Source organism: Camelus bactrianus, chromosome 1 (genome assembly GCF_048773025.1).
Source record: "Camelus bactrianus isolate YW-2024 breed Bactrian camel chromosome 1, ASM4877302v1, whole genome shotgun sequence".
Lineage (NCBI taxonomy): Eukaryota > Metazoa > Chordata > Mammalia > Artiodactyla > Camelidae > Camelus > Camelus bactrianus.
Genome location: NC_133539.1, coordinates 111,739,880 through 111,757,077, shown reverse-complemented (window position 1 = coordinate 111,757,077; position 17,198 = coordinate 111,739,880). Strand labels below are relative to the sequence as shown.

The following is a 17,198-nucleotide window of genomic DNA, read 5'->3' as shown; positions in this document are numbered from 1 at the left end:
CTTATTGGGAAGATTGGAATCAAAAAGATGATATAGTTTTAGCCTTAAGTTGACAATCTTTTCATGTTGATGTTTTTTCTTCCCCTGAAAATAGTAAAAAAACAAAACAAACAAACAAAAAAACCAGTTTAGTGAATGTGGTTTTGGTTCAAAATATACGTTGAATGAAATTATAATTTTGCATCTTATCAAAAGAACTCAGGCAAAAATAAATTCTGATTAATTAAGTCTCTCTCCCTAAGTAAAGTGGCTGAATCCATGGTGGTGGTTAAAAGCCGTATGCATAAGTCAGGATAGGTTAGGCGATGCTGCAGTAACAAACACAACAAAAGCTCAATGGCTTACTGTAACAAATGTTTATTTCTTGCTCTTGAAAAAATCTTCTGAATGTCCTGGTGAATTCCAGGGCAGCCACCTTCTGTGCAGTGACTCAGCATTCCAGGACATCTTGATTTAATGTTACTTCCCTCTGAACATATGCTTACATCTTCTCTTTAGCAGGAAAAGAGTAGTAAAGAATAGGATTACCATCAACCCTCTGGTTAAAACTAGTTACATGGAGCTGCTCACTGCAAAGTAGGGAGGGTGGGTATAATGTGTCCGTGAAGGGAGGACATCCAGAGCCATCAGTGAGGTAGTATCTGCTACTCCTCCTCCACTTTTGCTGAGAATTAAGCCAATGAGAGATAAGCCAATGAGAGAGAGGTCCTTTTCTCACTGTTGCAATCTTGGGGTGGAGGGACCAATAGAAAGCTTGTTTAGCTGTGACGCACAGAAGTGGGGATGAGCTCAGCCTACAGACAAAGCTGTATCAGTCAGCATTACAGCCATTGCATTAGGAGGTCATTCTGAGGCCTGGCCTTACTTGTCTGATACCTTTTGACATGAGAAGAGAGGGGCTGTCATCAGGTTTGCCCTAAGCCAAGCCCAGTTTACCAGGTGGTAGAGACGTGAGGGTCATCCATGCTGGGGCCAGATGCACAGTATTGAAAGGAGGGTTGACTGGTCCTTTTTCTATTTTCTCCCCTTTGCCCACAAACTCACCAAGTGAGCTTCTTTTTGATGTATTTATTTGATATTAAAGGAAGCTTAATTTCATTGAAGCTAACAGATTGGCTGAGAAATGCCAAAGTGATGTTGTAAATTATTAGAATTAGCACCCAAAAGTCAGTCTTGGCCTTAGTCCTATTTGGATTACAAAGGAATACTAAAAGGCACCAATCTTTTACCCTTTAGTTACAACTCTAAAGCACTGAGACATGTTTCCACTAGTCCCAGTATTGACGGGAATACAAAGATGAATTTTGCAGAGTCTGCTCCCTTAATAAGACCATTGTGTAAGGTGAAGGTAGACACTCTCAGTACAATCATTAGTGCAAACAGAAGGACAAATCCAAGATGCTGAGGGAGAGAGGAAGAGTGAGTTACTGGCTTAAGTGGGTAGGGAAAGAGGTGGGACCAGGGAACAGTCCACAATAAGGCAAGATGGGGCCAGAGTGTTAAAGGGCAGGTAGGATTTTTGGCATGGAAACCTGAGCACTCTGCCAGGCTACCATGACAGACAATTCTCTTAGTTCTTACAACCAGCAACTAATTTGATTTTATCTTACAGATAGGATGAAGCTTGTAAACTAGTTAGGTTTTTTCCTTTGCATTGACTTAACATGAAGTACAGATGCAGGCTGGGACTCCAACAAATAATTGTTCTTTTTTATGACATGTATCTTCACCTTTGATTTAATCTTTTATTGGATCTTCTTCTCTTTTCCATCTGTTTTTATAGTCCCATTGTATATTTCTCTGTAAGTCATCTCCAATTCCTTTTTGAACAAATTACAAAAGAAAAGAGATTCTGTAGAATTCTGCATAGTTTGGATGTTTGCGGAAGGGAGGGTGAAAGGAGACAGGCATGATATTGTCCTCATTAGCATAATATGGGGGATGGATTGAGCCTAAAGCCTGTGAATCAAGGGAGGGGTTTTTCTTTGTTATGTGAAGCAATAATAATAAAGGCCTGTTAGGACAGTGCCTCTGCAATGTAAAGGGAGAGAACTAGACTCCAGAGATAGTTTGAGGATGTACTTTGTAAGAGGTGAGGACTGCTCGGAGATCAAGAATGGTTTCCAAATTTCCAGTTTGAGTTACTGGGTAGATGGAGGGGCCCCCCTGGAAGTAAGGAAACAGGATGCTATCAAACTCAGGTTCGACTGCTTGCCACTCAAGAGCCACTTGAGAGGCAAGTGTTGGTAGAAAGGAAAGGGTTCTTTAATCAGAAGGACAGCAATATGGGGAGAAGGCAGACCCATGGGTCCCAAACCAACTCCAACTCCACGTCAAGCTCAGCCATGACAGTTTTTAAAGGGAAAACAGGGAAGTCATCTTAGTTAATCATTGAGGTGGAAAGTTCTGTGCCACTTTCCATTGTGTGCAGGCTGGGTGACTTCTCATGACTTTTCATCAGATGCCATCTTGCCCTTATGGTCTGCCTGCAGGATTGCTAAGGGGGATGCCAGGGGTAGATAGCCATGCTTTAAGTACTTCATTCTTCATTCTTACTCCTTTTAATCTCGGAAGAAGAAATCAACAGGTTAGGCAAGGCATTGTGTACATTTAGTAGAGAGTAAGTCTACTTAAGTTAAATGTTATCTAGTGATCTCATTTTTGTAATTAAGGTTTAAGGGGAACAGAAATAGACAAACAGAAAAGGGACAAAAGAGCTGTTTACAAGAAGGAGGAGAAAAATAACAAGCCTAAAAGGAAAATCCCCAGCCTAAGTGGAGGTGATAATGGATCATCAGTTTCAGGTAGAGAGAGTAAGGATGTGAAGTCAGAAGACATTGAGAGACTACGAGAAAATGGTGGAATTCAAGTGTGCACTAAGAATACCATCTGCCGTATCTGTAAACAAAGGATGTTGCAACCATCAAGCCAGCTGCTCCTGCAGCTGCCCCCAACTGTGCACCCTGGGGGGACCCAGGATGGAAGAGAACAGGATACTGGCTGACATAGTTAAGGAGCATATCAAAGGAATGATTTCATGAACCCAGATTGTTGCGCCTCCCCATACTTAAAAGTAAAGTGCTAAATTCATTAACTTGAGACATCTGGTTTTCTTTAACTAGCAGTAATCTTTTGATGTTCCGACTACCTGGCTTTTATTGCAAAAACTCCTATGTTCTGAGTCCTCTTTGGAACAGCCCTTCAGAGCCATCTGACAGGCTATCTTCTGGGCTTAAGTCCTCAGAAAGTCCACCAAGTAAAACACAATTTACAACTTTTAGGTTGTACGTTATTTTTCAGTTGACACAAGTGATTACTATTATGTCTGGTAGAAGCAGTCACTACAGAGGAAGAAGAATGGGGTGTTGTAGACAAGACTGTGGCACTGTGGGGTTTAAGAACTCACAGGAAGAACCACTGGGGTGGGAACCAGGATGCGGACCTGGGAAGAAGCTGCTCATGGAGGTTGTATGTGATGGTCATTGTGATAAAGGGTGTTAAGGATAAGGATGCGGTGCAATTACTTTCCTTGAACAGAAAGATTCCTATGTGTGTATTGACCACATGAGAATGATCTATAGATTGTTGGTAAGTGGGTATATGGGTAGGTAAAGTGCATTATGTTAGGTGCTGAGGGGTTAAAGAGTGGAGATTTTCTAAGTGGGAATAGCAAATGGCATGGAATCAGATGTGGGAGCTATAAGAATGAAAAACCCTTCTTCAATATAAAGCTCAATAGAACAAGCAACATTCCAGCATTCTAGATTAAGCAGAAGCAACAGAAATAATTGGCCCTGCTTGGATGCTTCACAAGGCTGGTATGTGGACAAATGGGATAAGACGTGTGAAAGTACGTGGCTGGAGCACAAACTCTGGAGGTATTGATGATCTTGAATCAAAATTAAGTTCCCCATATGGAGCAGACTTTTTACTCACAGGCCTGAGGCTGATTTCACAAGTCCGGTCATGACCAAAGCACAAACTTTGTTGCCATGTAGCCCCAGGGGATACCTGATGCACTGGCTTATGATGCACTGGTACAGATAGAACACCCATTAAACATGAGGAGAGCAGATAAAAAATAACATTAAAATTGACATGGATACATGAGACAGTTGAATTAGAAATTAACTTACATGCTTAAAGCAAGCAAGAATTTAGAGAAATTTTAAGATTTGTGTGGACATTTTGGGCTAACCCACCGTATTTTGAGGGATTGTGTTTTCTCTTCTCTCTGACTGCCAGTGTGCCTAACAGTGGAAAAGTGTGAGCGTTCATAGTCACATGATGCAGATGCGGGACTCCATTCTGAAAGACAATGCCAAAGGTTGCTCACTGGGAGCATTGGTGGTGTAAACAGACAGTTCCTGAAGAGCTGACGCTGAAATGTCCAACAATCCTTGGAATTGTGAACTCGGGGAAGTTTGTGGAAGGCACCAGGGTCATTTCTTCACATGCCCAGTAGAAATAACCCAAAGTTCTGGTAATAGCAGGGTAATTAAAATGATAATGTGGGCATATATTCAGTTATACGGAAACATACTAATTTCAAGGAAAGATATTAATCAAAGTGTTTCACATGAAACTCAGTTATTCATATATATGTCGTGATCATAAAAACAAATTAGAAAAAAATATATAAATGTAAACAACTCTTTGCAGGAAACCCCTTTTCTTGTTACTTTAGCAAAACTATATTGTCACTAATCTTAACCAAGCACCCCCTTGCCCCACTCGTCTCCAGCCTAAGCACATCTTTCAAATCTTTTGATCACAGTACCTTGCCTAACTTGTTGGTCTTTTCCTGCAGATCAGAAAGGAGAAATGGAGAATAAGTAATTTACAAATGACCAGATCTCTTCCATAGCTTCCCCTTCAGTCATCTCATGAACAAACTGTGTGAACAAGATAGCATCTAAGGAGACTTCACAAGGAACTGACAAGCCTACACACAGTGGGGGTGGCGACAGCTCTGACCCCCCCCATCTCAATGATCATCTGAGATTACACCCCTATTTTCCCTTTTAAAAACGTCCATGGCTGAGCTGAATCTTTGGAAATGGCCTCTGGGGGGACACTGAGTCCACCATCTCGCCAGATTGCCAGCTTTTTTCATTACAACATCTTTCCTTTCTGCTGACCATTGCCTCTCGAATCATTTGTCTTTGAGTGGCAAGCACTCGAACCCGAGTTCAGTAACACAAAGATATTACCATTGGTCGTTTGAAAGTAGTAGAATTTGTGTGTCATTTAATTATGTTTATTTTTGTTCATCAATATCTTCTACTTTGCCCACAATAAACATATATTGGTAAATATAATAAGAGAAAGTCAATAGCGTATCTATGGGAAACTCACCATAGCACTGAGTCCCAGGAAGCCTTTTTAGGAATAACAGAAGTTTATTCACAGTGAACAGTCAGAGCAGCATCTTTCTGTTCCTGTCTTCTCATAATCCTATCCTGGGAATTTGTCCAGCCAGCTTCAGAGTGGTCATGGGCTCTGTGGGCTGTCCACGCGCCTCCCGTGCTCTGCCAAATACGCCAGACCAGACACCTGCTAAACTTTGAAGGTCATGGGTAGCTTCCTGGCATCTAGTGCAAACTGGCTTTCTGCTGACAAGTTGTTTGTTTTTTTGTTTTTTTTTTCTTGCTCTGCTTCTGATTTGAGTCTTGAGGGAAACTCTTCAAGCCAGCTTTAGAAAGAGAAGCTGCTGTCATTTGTGAATGCAGTTAATTAGAATAACATTTGCTTTTACGTATTCAATATTTGGCACGATTATCAGACCTAAAGGTTATGTTGTTCTAGCAGATAAGCTGGGCTCCAAGGGGTGTTTGTTGTCTCCCCAGACTGGTGCTGGCTAAAAATAGGACTCCGAGGAGCACAGGGATAACTGCCTTAGATGTTGAATCTGCACAGTAGCGCGATGCAGCTCAGCTAAGTCTTTCATGGCACTATTGACAGATGGATTTCCTCCGCATGGACAAGTGACTGGCTCATGGCTCAAGACTGTTCTTGGGAGGTGCTGGAGAGAAAGGTTGGTCCTGCTGGGAGTTGAAACTGATACAGGAAAATGAACGTGGGGCGAGAGGACGGCCGTGTCCCAGGTCTCGGCTGAGTTCTTGGGATGCGTCCCAAGTGTGGGTCCTTGACTTTGCACAGGAAAGAATTCAAGAGTGAGCCACAGTGGAGTAAAGGTAGATTTATTCAGAGAGACACATACTCCATAGACAGAGTACGGTCTGTCTCAGGAGGCAAGGGGGTGAGAGGCCATGAGGAGCGGTGTTGCTAGTTTTTATGGGCTGAGTAGCTTCTTATGCTAACAAGAGGGAGGATTATTTCAACCACTTTGGGGGAAGGGGCCGGGATTCCAAGGAATTGGGCCACTGCCAACTTTTTGACAATCTTTTATGGTCAGCTTTGGGACTGTGATGGTGCTTGTGGGAGTGCCATTTAGCCTGCTAATATATTATAATGAGCATATAATGAAGCTCAAGGTCTCCTGGAAGTCAAATCTCCCGCCATCTTGGGCCTCAAGGCGTACGGGGAGATGAATTTTCCACCACCCTGGTGTTAATTGCTATGGTATTTCTTGAATGGCTGTGCCCTGCCCCCTTCCTTCCTGTCTCAAAACTGGACAAGGTGGCTGCTTCAGAAGGGAAGCAGGTTTCGTCAAAATCTATTTGATTATTGACAAGGCTTGGCATGCATTGCTAAGTGGCTAATCGTTAAACTACTTAATTAAGACAAACAGTCCTCCACTGAGAGCATAAAACCCACTCGACCCTGATTTCAACAACCAGCTGCCATGATCTAAGGGAACAGCTCGAAGTATAAGGCACTTCCCTGCTGGGAAGTCACTCCTCCCCTCTGTTCAAGGGTTTGCTGAAGAAAACACATGGTGTAACAGTGCCTGCAGTCCTGTCCCGAATCACGCCCTGCAGCAGGTGGAATGCGGGGAGGCTATTATGTATCCCTTTAATAGAACCATCTACTTAGGAGGGAAAAGGAATGTGTCTGTTCTGTAGGTGCACGGCAGAGTGATGAGGAAGTCGGTGTGAGAGCAGAGCCTGCTGCCTCAGGCTGCATTTCTGAGTTATTCCCCCCCTCCCCCGCTGAGGCACTAACACATATTGACAATTTCACTCAGAAACTGTAGTTCATTGTAAGAGATGAAGGATGTATGAATAACATTAAGGATGATGCTCAAAGGGGCCCAGGCTCATGAATAGTTTAAAAAGGAAACCCTGGTTGCTTTGATGGCTTCATTCATCATGTTCTGAAGGAAGAATTCGGGTGTTGGGGGGAATTTTCTGCTTCAAGTTTTTGGTTTAAATGAACTGTTTCTTTGTTTCTTATTAGTTTAATTCCCTCTCCTCTTTCTTAAGTTCCTAGCCTGGTAAAGGCTGAGAGAAAATTTAAAAGCAGACCATTTGCTGTGAGATAATTTGTTTTCAGTCCCTTTAATGGATGTCAGACTTTCTGAGGCCAAAGATGCCAGATGTATTCTTCAATTTGGCCGGTGACACACTTGTTAAGTTGGGCTTCTGCTCTTAATAGTAAACCCTTCCTTTAGCTGGAAGTTTAACATCTGTGTCTGTTCAGCAAAATTTTATTGAGATTGTTATGTCCTTTCGATGGTAGAAAATTATCCAAACCTTGGTGTCCCCACTCACCAGGCTGCTGGTTGATTAAAGGGTCGAAATTTCCATCCTCACAAGTGTGGACAACAAATATCACATGCCACTTCAGTAAACAAAGAATGTTGTGGCCATCAAGCCATCAGCCACTGCAGACACCCCTGTGGGTGCACCCTGAGGGGATTCAGGATGGACAAAAACAGGATACTGGCCCCGGAGAGTTAAGGTGCACATCAAAGTAATGACTTCAATGAGCCCAGACCCTTGCATCTTCACATAGATAGAAAAGCGCTAAAATCATTAACTTGAAATGTGTGTTTTTGTGATTAGCAGTCATCTTTTGATGTTCGACTACTTGTTTTTTTCTCAGCAAAATCTCTCTATATATTGATTCCTCTCTTACGTCCTTGGAGCAGCCCCACGGAGGGATCTGAGAGGCTGTATCTGGGGCTTACATCCTCAGTAGGTCTGCCGAATAAAGCCTAATTCTCAACTTGGAGTTTGTGCATGTGTTTCAGCCAACACACGCATACATAAGAATATAAGTAATCGTTAAAGAGAAAACTAGCATCACGTAAGGGAAAATTACAGACAACGTATCGTTCGTGGTAAATAAGAAATGTCATTCATTTGTATTGTGGTTTTCCAGGTCAGTGCAGTTTCTTGAGTAAGTTGAGACTGTAAGTGGGATTATTAAGAATTCACCTTCCCCCTCATCCTTACTTTCCTAGGGGTTGAAGGGCACATGCCCTAGGCATCTCTGAGATTGGAAGGTGCTCACTCCATTTCAGTGGCTGAAATGAGAAAGAGTTGGTTACATGTGCTGTCACAGAATGCAAGAAGTCAAGAGCTCCAGAGAGTTCCAGCTGCCGGTGAGATCTGGAGCAGAATGGCAGCGTGGCTGAAGGCCAGGGGGCTGCCCTCCGGGGCTGTGCATCAGTATGCTCTGCTGCCCCTGGAATTCCTTTCTCTTCTTCCCTCTGTCCCAGTGTTTCAGCCAATGCATGGCTTCTACTGGCTTGTGACTTGTGAGTCCGCTGACTGCCTCCTCTTGTCTCCATGGGAAAGGGGTCCATTGGTTACTCTTTGATTCTCTGACAGTGTATCATCTTCCTATTAAACCACAGCTATTTTATGAGCTCCTGATTGTGTGGGTCAGGATTTCCAAGGGCCACAGAGATGGCTTTGGTGTCCCCCTGAGGTTCAGGTTTCTTCTCTCACATGTGGTGCCTCACCTAGGACAGCTCCACACTGGGGTCCCTGGTGGGGTTGTGTGTACAGGAACCTACTTCTGTCACTGGAGAGTAGGTTCTTGTCTTGCATATGGGAACAAAAAACATTGTAAAGCCATATCAATAAACGAAGGATGCTGTGGCCATCAAGTCATCAGCCACTACCGCCACCCCCGACAGTGAGTGGAGGGAACTCAGGATGCAGACAAGCAGGCAGCGTGGCCTCTGCAGCGCCCCCCCACCCCGCCCCGCCCTCACCAATGGTGCCTCCTGAGGGGACCAGGATGGGAAAGAACAGGACACAGGCCCCAGACAGCTAGGTGCGCATCAAAGGAATGATTTCAACGAGACCGGAACTTTGCACCGTCCCATATATAGAAAAGTGCTAAATTCCTTAACTTGAGAGGTCTGTTTTTCTTTAATTGACAGTAATCTTTTGATGTTCCAACTTACCTGGTCTTTGTTGCAAAAATGTATAGATCCTGGCTTCTACCTTGCCACTTCGGAGCAGTCCCTCAGAGCGATCTGAGAGGCTGCCATCCCAGGCTCAAGTCCTCAGAAATGTCCACGAAATAAAACAGAACTCTCAACTTCTAGGTTGTGCATTTTATTTCAGTTGGCATGCAGGAAAAAATTAAAGAGCAAGCCATAGCAAACTGAAAGCAAGTGTATTTAGGGAGATGCACATTTCACAGACAGAATGTGGTCCATCCCAGAAGGTAGAGCGGCCCCAGGGTGCAGGTGGTGAGTTTTTATGGGCTGGGTGATTTCATTGGCTAACAAGTGGGAGGATTATTCCAACTGTTTTGGGAAAGGGGTGACGATTTCCAGGAACTGGGCTCCCACCAAACTTTTGTCCTTTTATGGTCAGTGTGAGAACTGTCACAGTGCCTGTGTGAGTGTCATTTAGTGGCTGATGTATTATAATGAGCCTATAATGAGGCTCAAGGTCTACTGGAAGTCAAATATTCCACCATCTTAGGCCTAGGTGGTTCTAACCAGTTTATGTTGTATCCTCAATGGCCGTCATTCTTTTTGTGATTGTACCCTGCCCCCTTCCCTCCTGTCTCACTTCCCCTGTTGGCTGGCTTCCTCCTTTCTCCCCAAGAGGATCTCGGAATCCCTCCCTTCCTGCAGGGTGTCTGGACCTCTGATATGGTAGCTCAGTGCTCCAGAAAGAGAAAAGAAGACACTGCTCTCAGAGATGCACAAACCAGACATTAGTTACAGTGGTAAGAATAGATTTATCCATAAATAACTATTGCAGGAGGGAAGAGTTCAGCCTGAAATGAACTGAATTTCGCTGAACAAAGAGGCAGGAGATTTTTAAGGCGGGGGTGCTAGGGGAAGGCACTGAGGGGTGGAAAGGGCAGTGGTTTATGTCAGTAAGCCTCTGGGTTTGCTAACTGCCACTTATCCAGAAGAGAAACAAATCTGTTGTATCTTTTTGACAAAAGGCAGCGAATGGTGCAAGCTGCAGCAAAGCGTCCACTGAAATTAGGCCCTTACCTTTCCCCGAGAACCAGGAACAAGAGCAGCAGTCGTAATGTTTGCATTCCAAAGAGAAGGCTCCCAGGTCCTTGGAGAAATCATCTGGGCGGTAGATTTACATCTCAAGATGATTTTATAATCGCATGCTTTCTACAGTGACTGCGTTACAGGGGGTCCAGGGGCCTATCAAGCAGGAGGTTTGGGCTGGAACAAACAACAAATTCCCCTGGCGTTACTGAGCTTTCTCAGGCAGGTGTTTTAAGCAGAGGCGGGGGTCAGAGTAGGCACATAGCTTATATTACTAGAAGCCTTACTAGAATTTGGTCAAGTCTCAGAGTGCAAGGGCTTTGGATGAAGCCACTGTGTGCTGAGAGTTTTGTAGTTCTCACTAGCAAGCATCCTTAAGTCCTAAGCCCACAATTCCACTTCTGCAGCGATCTTTTGATTAAAGCAAGTCAACGGGCCCGGCCCAGGTTCAAAGGGAAGGGAATGCCCAAGGGTCAACACTAAAAGACATTGTTTATTGGGTCCACAGTTGTAACGAAAATCACAGTTCCTTATGTCAGTATCACATGTGGACCCCTCTTATGGGGCAGAATGCTCATGCTAAGGCCGCCAGCCAACCCATAGGCAATTTACTCTTTCCTAGACAGCGTCTAACTCTGGCCCCACTCAGCTGTGGGAAAGGCGGTTGGAATCATTACCATGAAATCTACATGAAGCATGAAAGTCTACACATAAGACTTCCCCCCTGGGATCTTCTGCTTCTGATTGGTGTTCATGGCATAGCACATATTCAGCACTTCACGAGACTCCCTAGTTTTGACAGCAAGCCTGGAGTCAGCTCTGACGTGAACCTCGGAGAATACTTCAGCGTTGTGTCCTAGCGAATCAGGGGTAATCGACTGCTGTAAATTATTATCTTTTGAACATGGCCAGAATTTTTGCTGTGGTTGTAGTTACTGTTGTTGGCTTCCACTGCTTCACGTAGTCAGCAGGAAAGAAATACTACTGGCAGGACCTCAGAATCCTACTCTTCTGGCTTTTTCTAACTCAGATCAATTTTACTGGCACGAATGGCAGAAGTGATGCATGGTGATAAACCACTAAGGTTAACCCCATTTAATTTTCAGGGAGCTTGAGGTCAGGCTGCCCTACACTCTAGAGCAGCATTGTCAACACTTGCTGCATGGCGGCTCACGTGAGGGGGACGCTGGATTCACTCTTCACCAATCCCGATGTGATTGTTTGAACTGCACCCCTTCCCCCTGCAAAAGCCATGTTAGAATGCAAACGTGAGAGATGGTGGGTATCCAAGGAATAACCCTGAGTCTGCTCTAATTTATAGATTATGTGTATCTAAAAAATCACTTGCTACTCTGTGCACTGCAACTACTGGTAGAGACAAAACAGCACAGCAGTTAAGAGGACAGAAGGGCAAACTCCAGGTTAGTTCTGTATTTGACTGCCTGTTCCAGTCAGCTTCAACAGTTCTTTTTCAAACGTCAGTGTGCTTTGACATCGAATACTGTCATGCTGCAGAGTCACATTCAGTGTGTGTGACTGTGTGCTCGATGCACAGTGAGGCCAAACAAATGGAAATGACAGTGTTTGGAGCAAAGAAAGGTTTACTAAAGGGCCAAGCCAGGAGAATGGATGGCTTTAGTGCTCATAAGACCTGAACGCCCTGATGGTTTGGGGGGAAGAGCTTTTAAAAGCAAGTTTGGAGGGAGGGAGGCAGGGTGCATGACTTTCTTCTGATTGGTTGGTGGTGACGGAACAGGGTGGTGTTCCAGGAATCTCAGTCATCAACCTTTTGGTCCCAACCAGAAGGGGTCCATGTGCTTGTGCGCAGCCTGGTTACCTGCGGGGGCTTAGTTCCTGCAGAAGAACTCAGAGATACATGGTATCATACTATTGTGTACATTCCTTAAGGAGGAGCCAGGACTCAGCTTCATCACTGCACTATTGTTTCCTGACTGCTTCTCCTTTGTTTCTGCGTTCCTTCACTGCCAGAAGTAGTAACTGTTTGAATGTGCCCTTTGGAACTCAGAGAAGGTCTCAGAAACTGAAGCCTTTTTCCTACAAACAAGAAAAGCTTTTGTACCCAGGAGGGCCCCACAGTGTCCTGCTCTGTTTCAGTAGATGTAGGTCAGGGCCTGACACACACAGTAGTCACATCCTTGTGTAATCTCCTCCTCTTGCGTGTGGGCTGGATCCAGTGAGTTACTCTTACTGAAGAGAATGCAGCAACAGTGATGGAATAGCACTCTGATATGAGGCTATAAAAGCCGGACTTCTGTCAAGCTCACATTCTCCTGCTCTCTTTCTTTCTGTGAGCCTTCATTCTTAGGGAAGCAGATGACATGTGTATGATGCTGCCTCCTTCTTTTACTCATTCAACAAACATTTATTGAGCATCTAATTAAATGCTCAGTTCTGTGCTAGATGCTGGGAAACAATGGAGAGGAAACAGATGTTACTCCAGCCTGACCTCCTGGTGGGAGAGACCAACTTAAACATGTTCACTTATTTATAACTTAGAATTTAACATGAATAATTTAAAATTTTATGAACTACACTAGGTGCTCGGAAAGACACTGAAGAGGAAGAGCCGAGATTTTTAAATTACCATAATGATGACGGAAGTGAAGCAAATGCAAAGGCAGATGCTGAGATGGAGCTGGAGGGGACCTCTAGAGACTTTTAAGCAAAGACAGGATGCACGGGAAGCAGACAACCAGGAGGAGAGTTGGGACAGCAAGCAGCCTGTGCTACATTTCTGATGCAGCAACCAGCAAGGTGTTTGGGGGACCTGCAGTGACCCCTGTGGCCAGGGCATAGGGAGAAAAGCAATATTCAAGAGTACTGGAAAGAGGCAAAGGCTAGATCATGCAAGGTCTTCTAACTCATGGAAAGAGCTATAATGTTATCTTAACTGCAAGGGAAACATCTTTGAAAACCTCTAAGCAGGGCCATAACATGGTAAAATGCATTATTTGAAGACATTACCCATACTGCCAAGCGAAGTATGGGTTAGAGGGGGCGAGAATGGGTATGATGGTTAGGGGGTGTTTTGGTAGTCAGGGCTAAGGATGTTTGTGACGTGAACTTGGCTACTGAAAGTAGAGAAGAAATGGAGTAAATGTGTTTAATATATATATTACTCCAAAATGGGAAGGGAAAAGACCTCAGTTCTTGTCTTACCTGAAAGAGAAGAATTCAGACGGGAGATGGAAGCCTTGTGTAGCAAAAGATTTTAAAAGTTATATTAGTAAAGGGAAAGTAGGCCTCCAAGAATGGGAGGCAAGCTGATCCAGGGGCGGACCGCAGTGGTCTTTGTCTCTTTTATGCCCTCCCTTAGGGGTGGTCTCTTGATTGATGGATGGCTCTTGCCCCTGGCGTGCTGAATCATGCTCGTCCGTTTTTCCACATGTCCTTACCCATGATGTGCACAGAAAAACCCATGGCGGGGCCTAAACCGCAATGCTAATTATATTACAGTGAGCACTGGGTCATGTCCGGCTAAGTCCTTCTCGCTACTGAGCAGTTGCTGCTGCCGGGTTCTAGCTGGTTTCTTGCAGGCGCTCATTTAGGGGAAGGGAAGCCCCTTTATGCTGGAGGCGGGCACACCGCCATCTTCCTGACCACCCTCCCTCTCCTTCACCTTATCTGCCCGGTGCCCCCTCTTACCTAACTGCTTAACATACACAACACCACTCTCAACCTGGTCTCACATCTTCCCCCCAGACGCACAGTTACTTAAGAATCATCTTAGATGTCATCTACAGAAAACTGTATTAGGCTGACACTCTTCTGCACGCAAATCTGCCTTAGCATTTAATGAAAATTAAAACAGCAGTAATAATAAATATGTATTATAATACATGTTGCATATATGTATACATATTTTTAATAATAGATATTTCTTCCTCATTAGATTGCCACTTCTCCAAGGGCAGGGGCAGTTACACCATCATCTTCAGCAATGCAGTCCTGTGTGGAGCAGTTACTCAACACATGTTTATAAGCTAATTTGAGACATTCTGTGTCCCTCATTGTTTGAGGCCAAATCTCTATTCATCTGGAAACCTGCTTCTTCTTCATTAGAAGATAATTAAATTTTGATCCACTGATAAATCTTGAAAGCCTTGTTTAAGTTTTGTCATTTTTTTTTCAGTTTTTTTTTTTCTTTCTTGAAAAATATGCAGAGTCACATCCATGTCAGTTGAAAATTTTATCAATACTTTCAGTAATCATTCATAAGCAAGCCGGCAAGGATTAAACAGCTTTGATGGCAAAACTTCCTTTTGGTCAAGAACACGTGTGTTTTGTGTGTTTGTTTACTAGACCCCACATAGAGGGTTGTAATATAAGAGACAACGACGTACTCTGTTCTCTCCCTCTCTCCCAGTCCCTGAAGACCCCTTCCCCCCTTTTTTTTCTTTTTAAAGCAGGTACTTTTTTTGTTTGTCTTTTGTTTTATTTGTTTGTTCGTTTATTTTATTGGAGGTACTGGGGATTGAACCCAGGACTTCATGTGTGCTAGGGACATGCTCTACCACTGAGCTACACCCTTCCACCCTCTTTTAATTCTGTTAGATGTTTCCCTTCTCCTTTTGCAGGCCTGTCAACCTACCTCTCTATAGTAGATTCTATACCATTCCTTGTCCCTGACAAAGCAAGCCACACTTTGACTGGACTAAGTCCATTCAGAGTAGGGTTAGCAATGCTCCGAGCTTACGTGAGAACATCAACAGAAACTTGGCATGACCCTTCAGAACAGCCACTGACTCCTAATTTAGATCCCGGAAGATACTGACTGGGCTGTACCTGTGAAACTGTCATTTACCTCATGTCAACTACAATTTATTATTTTCACCTTAGTTACATAGATTTTTTCATCTGTGAGTTTGATATACATTACACACTTCCAATGTGATATGAGAGTTATTAAAATAAAAATTTACCAACAGTTTAGAGAAAAAAAGATATTCTACATAATCAACTTATTTGGATTCATATCAACAATGACAACAAAAAGGTAGAATGTCTTAAGAAAATTTAGACATTTTAAGTTTTTCCATTCATGTTTCATTTGGACTAGCCACAGGGTTCTAACCTGTATTTTTCAAAATAAAAATGTGGGCAGAAGCATACTGAATAATACATTTCATTGGTCAGATAATTTTTTTGTTCTTCATTATTAATCCATGAGAAGAAAATTGTGAAACACAATTGAAAATATATCACAGAATTATGCTCTGATGAATTATTAATAGCAGTGTGGCAGAGCAGGGAGGCAGACAGAAAGCATGAATAGAGGCACAGGTGTATTTTCAAGATATTTCTAAAGTTAATGTAAACATATGTAAAGATTGTTTTGGTGATTTGTTTTCAAGGAGTCTTGAGTATTAATGATCAGAAATTCGTTGATGGTGTTCTGCAGGTAAGGAACCTACAACATGTCTCTGTCAGCTCTATACACCTGAGAGTTCTGGGAGCAAGACCCTCACGAGAACGACCAGGAAATTCCATTGCAATTGCTGCCCATCTGGTCAACTTCCAGGACATCTGGCGCATAATCATTTCACCTCTATTTGTTGTTCGATTCTCAAGTTAACTCTATTTCTTTCATCATTAAATTTTCTTTCTCTCAAATTCCTGGAAAAAAAAGCAGTTTAGCAAAGTCATTCACAGGAAGGTGTTTATGACTGAAACAAGAAGAGTAAATATCATTTATTGAGTTTGAATGTTGGTCTGAAAATTATCACTAAATATAACAGAAAAGGTAGCACTGCTTATCCTTAAACGACAGCTGAAGAAATGGAAGTTTAGAAAGATGTCATAACATATTCAAAATTATAGTGAATAAATGACAGGATTTGAACTGAATCATATGACTCTGAAGGCCATGTTCACATGACCACCCTTCTAGGATTTTTCAGAAGAAAGAAAACATCCCAGGTATGAATAGTTAAACTAATGGAGATTATCTCTAATGATGGAATTTCAGAAATTATGGAGAAGTGGTACCTTAGAGTATTTAAAATCACAGTATAAATGCAAATGGCTGTGTGTTTAAATGTAATTTTGGAAACACCATAAGAAGAAGAATCCAAGCTTGGAGACATCTGCCCTCCTTGCCCCACGTCATCCTAGCCTCTTACCATTGTCCAATACAGAGGTTGAATTGATACCAATCATCAGTTTTCTTTAGCTTAACCAATATTTATTTTTTTCAACTGAACTGGCAAAGATTTTAAAATATGTTCATGCACATAAAAATTCTTATTTCCAGTCTCTTAAAAAAAATTGGAAAATCCAGCATTACTGGGCTTGCATTTCCTCAAGGCAAAAAGAAGCCAGAGCTGAATAATGGAGGGGTCCTGTGAGGGGGCTGATCCTCTTTCCAGGACATCACAGTCCTTGCCTGGCCCATCACCCTCAGTCATGCTGCCTGCCTTGCTGGGCCTCTCAGTGCAACCAGCACAGCTCTGCACAACTTCTTGTCTTCTGTAGGCATTTGAGATCCCTGATCTTTCCACCCCTGCTATGCATCCATTGTGAACATGTGAAGTCTTGGCAGACAAAGACTTGTCTCAAATGACATCTCTCTGTTTCAGTGGTCATTTACTGAAGGCTTGGAGCCATGGTTCTCAGACTTCACCATGCATCAGAATCACTCGGTGGGTATGTTAAAACACAGTTTTCTGAGTCAGCAGGTCTGAGGCTGTCCCAGGGATTTGGATGTCCAACTCAGTCCCAGGGGATGCTGATAACACAGATGCAGGAACCACATTTCGTGAACCATTTCGTTTTAGGGAAAACATTT

The 17,198-nt window shown here is 43.2% G+C and overlaps 1 long non-coding RNA gene across 1 annotated transcript; it reads left to right on the top strand.

Annotated features, from left to right (window-relative positions):
- The first annotated feature begins 5,884 nt into the window (after window positions 1–5,884).
- Window positions 5,885–8,775, top strand: LOC141578294 (uncharacterized). Its single transcript, XR_012508427.1, has 2 exons — window positions 5,885–6,037; window positions 8,372–8,775. It is a non-coding gene; the product is annotated as an uncharacterized LOC141578294 (long non-coding RNA).
- Window positions 8,776–17,198: the final 8,423 nt, after the last annotated feature.